General features: G+C 33.6%; 3 non-coding genes across 3 annotated transcripts in view; all 3 read left to right on the forward strand.

The window, feature by feature from the left end:
- The window catches only part of LOC143733434 (5S ribosomal RNA), a 119-nt gene extending 95 nt beyond the window's left edge, over positions 1-24 (forward strand). The window contains exon 1 of the ribosomal RNA XR_013201367.1: positions 1-24. This exon is cut by the window's left edge and continues 95 nt beyond it. This is a non-coding gene — a ribosomal RNA (5S ribosomal RNA).
- A 169-nt stretch (positions 25-193) lies between these two features.
- Positions 194-312, forward strand: LOC143733435 (5S ribosomal RNA). The gene has a single exon (XR_013201368.1). It is a non-coding gene; the product is annotated as a 5S ribosomal RNA (ribosomal RNA).
- A 170-nt stretch (positions 313-482) lies between these two features.
- On the forward strand, positions 483-601 carry LOC143733436 (5S ribosomal RNA). Its single transcript, XR_013201369.1, has one exon. It is a non-coding gene; the product is annotated as a 5S ribosomal RNA (ribosomal RNA).
- Positions 602-5,000: the final 4,399 nt, after the last annotated feature.

The raw sequence follows: 5,000 nt of genomic DNA on the forward strand, positions 1-5,000 counted from the left end.
TGGGAATACCAGGTGCTGTAAGCTTTTTTGATTTAAACAAAAAAAGAGTCCCTGAGCTTCTTCAGAAAGCCTTTAAAAGTCTCTGAGATTCTTCAGAGAGCATGAAAGAGTTTGAGTTTTTTCAAAAGTTCTTCTTAGTTTTCTTCATTAATGGTCTAACCTTTTAAATAGCCCAATTTTGGCAGCAGTTTTCGCTTACGGCCATACCACCTTGGTCACGCCCGATCTCGTCTGATCTCGGAAGCTAAGCAGGGTCGGGCCTGGTTAGTACTTGGATGGGAGACCGCCTGGGAATACCAGGTGCTGTAAGCTTTTTTGATTTAAACAAAAAAAAGAGTCCCTGAGCTTCTTCAGAAAGCCTTTAAAAGTCTCTGAGATTCTTCAGAGAGCATGAAAGAGTTTGAGTTTTTTCAAAAGTTCTTCTTAGTTTTCTTCATTAATGGTCTAACCTTTTAAATAGCCCAATTTTGGCAGCAGTTTTCGCTTACGGCCATACCACCTTGGTCACGCCCGATCTCGTCTGATCTCGGAAGCTAAGCAGGGTCGGGCCTGGTTAGTACTTGGATGGGAGACCGCCTGGGAATACCAGGTGCTGTAAGCTTTTTTGATTTAAAAAAAAAAAAAAAAAAAAAAAGAGTCCCTGAGCTTCTTCAGAAAGCCTTTAAAAGTCTCTGAGATTCTTCAGAGAGCATGAAAGAGTTTGAGTTTTTTCAAAAGTTCTTCTTAGTTTTCTTCATTAATGGTCTAACCTTTTAAATAGCCCAATTTTGGCAGCAGTTTTCGCTTACGGCCATACCACCTTGGGCACGCCCGATCTCGTCTGATCCAGGAAGTGTGAGGTGGCAGTTTGGAGAGAAAGGCTCTCCTATTTTTTGTTTTTCTTTATTGTGATTTCATTTGATAATTCATTAAGTTACTAGCTGTCTTCTTAATTTAGTTTTGTTTAAACCTCAGACAGGTATTTTACTGTCTGAGGTTTTATTTATTTATTTATTTATTTTTCAAAATGACTGATACTATGGCTATGGAACAGGAACGGATATTAGACCAAGAGATTGAGGATAATGATTACACTGAAAGGAACAAAGAAAAGGACAATGGAAAAGATAAAGATGACAACGAAACATGGGCATCTGTGGTTTCGAGAAAGAAGAGAAATGGAGTTGAAATGGATAAAGGAAGGACTGAACAACAGAAGATACAAGGTAAAGAAAAGGATGATGTAAATGGTGAAAAGAGACAAGAGAAAAGTCAAAAAGATGAAATGATAAATAAGTTGAGAGGGAAAATGAGATACCAGAGAGAGTACAAAAAAGAAACAACGTTGACAATGAATGTGAAAAACCCAGAACAACTAACGGTTATGATGATAATTAAAGCTGTGGAGGACAAAACTGGATTGGGAAAATTATATGGACTAAGGAAAAAAACTGAATTTGAATATGAACTTACATTGGAGAAAGAGGAAGACTGTGAACAATTATTGGATGGAATACAAATAAATGGACAATGTTGTGAAATAACAAAACTTTGTGGAACGGAAAGGATGGTATCGTTTTTACAATTGCCAAACTATATTAATGATGAGGATGTTTTACAAAAACTGACAAGCTGGGGGGTTACACCGATACTTCCTCTGAGAAGAAGGTATTACCCTGGGACAATTGTGGCGGATGGAACAAGATTTATACGAGTTAAATTTCCAAAAGACGTGGTGTCTCTGCCATATAACACAAGATTCGAAACGGAAGAAGGATGGCAGTTTTTCAGGGTGATTCATGATCACCAGGTGAAGACGTGTAGAATATGTGCAAGTGTGGATCATGAAAAAAAGGACTGTCCACAATTAATATGCAGAGAATGCCTGGAGCAGGGGCATTATGCGCGGGACTGCAAAGCCCCGCGGTGCCAAGGCTGCGGAAAGGCATTTCTCAGGTGCAGATGTGAAACATACGAAGAGGAACATGAGGAAATGGAGACGGAGACACTCAACGACGAGGTGAATGTGGAAGAGGATGATGAAGGAAGTGTACTACAACAAACACGTGGATTAATAATGGATATACAGAGCAGAGAAGAAGAAGGAGGAAGTAAAGACGAACGGGATGGAGAAGAAGAGACAGAAACGATGACAGAACTACAAATAATTGCAGATAAAGTTGAACAGGATGGGATGAAAAACAAAGAAGATGACAATGATGGACCAAAGGACAGTACAAACATAGATGAGGTAAGAGACACTAAGAATAAAACTATTGGTGGAAATGAAAGTGGGAAGAAAAACATTTTGAGTGGGGGGAGTAAACTAAAAACAACAGGACAAATTAACATTGAGAAGGTGATGGAGAAACAAAGAATAAGAAGAGAATCTAAAGAAAAAAAGAGGAAAAAAGCTGAAAGGACTGGACCAGGAGATGCGGTTTTGAAAGAGACTGAACCAAAGTGATGAGTTTTTTTGTTTGTTTCTATGTTACTTTTATTTTGTATATGAGTCAATTGAGCATAGTTTCAATCAATGCAAGGGGATTGTCAACTATGACTAAATTTGAGAATATTAATCATTTGACAAAGAAAAATGACATAATATGTATACAAGAGACAGGATGGAATGATGAAAAAACAAATGATTTGAAGAAAATATGGGACGGGGAATTTTTTTACAATAATGATCCTAATAGGAAAAAAGGAGTAGCAATTTTAATAAGAAGGGGTACAATACAAAAAGCAACAGTTATATTTACGGATAAGATAGGAAGGACATTGATGGTCAAGGTCGAAGGAAAAGAAGAAGAAATAACAATATGTAATATTCATGCACCAAATGAAGACCTAGAACGTGCTACTTTTTTTAAAGAAATGGATGTTCTAATAGAGAAATATAAATGTTCGATTTTAATTGGTGATTTTAATACTGTTTTAGAACGAATAGATGTGGAGGATTACATGGTGTATAGAGCAGATGTTGGGAGAAAAGAATTAAAGAAAGTTATGGGAAAACACAGATTTATAGATTTATGGAGGGAAAGAAACAGAGTAAAAAGAGAATATTCAAGAAGACAAATGGTAAACAAAGTTTTAAAACAAAGTAGAATTGATTTGGTATTATGTAACAGACATTTGGGAAGTTTCGTTACAAAAGTATTTTACAAAATGTTTAGTGGAAGTGATCATGATTTTTTAAATGTAATCATTGATTATAGTGGTGTAGAGAGAGGGCCAGGGGTGTGGGTTTTTAATACGGAACTTTTAAAAAATGACATTTATAAAATGGAAGTAGAAAATTATATAATAAATAACATTAATAATGTCCTATATGAAGAAGCAAAAAGTGTGTGGTGGGATAATTTAAAAATAGATATTAAAAAACTATCTATTGAATATTCAAAGAAAATGCAAAGAATAAAGAAAAGTAAAGAAAGATTATTAAACAAGGAATGGGAAGAAGAAATGAAAAAAGTGTCAGAAGGAAGGATGGATGGGAATAGAATAGTGATATTAGAAGAGAAATTGAAAAAAATAGAAGAGGCAAAGTGCATGGGAGCTAAAATAAGAAGTAGAGCGAAAAATACAGTAGAAGGAGAAAGGAGTACACATTTTTTTTATGATTTGGAAAAAACAAGAAAACAAGCAGAAATGATAAAAAGTATTTCAAAAAACGGAAAGGTTGTGAAAGAAAAAGAAGGTATTTTAAATGAAGTGAAGGATTTTTATGCTATTTTATTTAAAAAAGATAAAATAAATGAGGAAGATGAAGAGTTTTTATTGAATCAAATTGAAACAAAAGTAACTGAAGAAGATAAGAAAATGTGTGATAAGGAAATAGAAGAAGAAGAAATAGATGAAGCTATAGATCAGATGAGTAATGGGAAAAGTTCAGGCCTAGATGGTTTACCAGCTGAATTTTATAAGGTTTTTAAGAATGTTTTAACGCCAATTTTGCATGATTTATTTATTGATATTTTTAAACAGAAAAAGTTAAGTGAAAGTATGAAGAAAGGAATAATTAAGATAATATATAAAAATAAAGGGGAAAGAGAAGAGCTTAAAAATTATAGACCATTGAGCATGTTAAATACTGATTACAAGATACTGGCCAAGATTTTAGCAAACAGACTGAAAAAAGTGATTCCAAACATTATAAAAACAAATCAAGCATATGGTGTTTTAAACCGTGATATATCGGATATAGTAACAAGTATTAGAGATTTAATGTGGTATATGAAAGAAAAAGGTAAAGAAGGATATTTGATTAGTATAGATCTGGAAAAGGCATTTGATAGAGTAGAGCACAAATATTTATTTGATATATTGGAACAATTTGGTTTTGGGGGAATTTTTATTGCATGGATGAAATGTTTTTATAATGATATTTTAAGTTGTATAAAAGTAAATGGGTTTTTAACAGATTTTATTAAGATATCAAGGTCAATAAGGCAGGGATGTCCATTATCAGCACTACTATACACTTTAGTTGCTGAGCCATTAGGACTTGCAATAAACAAAGAAAAACAGATACAAGGAATAGTTTTGGAAAATGAGGAAGTACATCAGAAAATATTTCAATATGCAGATGATACCACTTTGTTTTTAAAAGATTTTAAGAGTATTGAGAAGGCAATGTTAATATTGGGAAAATATTGTGGTGGAACAGGGGCTAAAGTCAATAATGATAAGACTGAATATATGAGAATGGGGAAGGTAGATATTTTAGGAAGACAATGGAACTTTAAAGAACAGAAGAATGAACTAAAAATTTTAGGAATAACACTAGGAAGAGATGAAATTAGAACAAGAGATCTGGTTTGGGAGGAGACTATAGGAAAAATGGAAAAAAGACTAAACTTTTGGAAACAAAGACAATTATTTATAAAAGGGAAAGTATTGGTTTTAAACTCTCTTTTTTTATCTAAGATGTGGTATATTTTAAATGTGGTTAGTCTGCCAACATGGGTGTATAAAAGAATAAAAACATGTATTTTAAATTTTATGTGGGATGGTAA

This window comes from Siphateles boraxobius, unplaced genomic scaffold, assembly GCF_051911475.1.
Source record: "Siphateles boraxobius isolate OS27281-9 unplaced genomic scaffold, OSU_SipBor_1 99, whole genome shotgun sequence".
Lineage (NCBI taxonomy): Eukaryota > Metazoa > Chordata > Actinopteri > Cypriniformes > Leuciscidae > Siphateles > Siphateles boraxobius.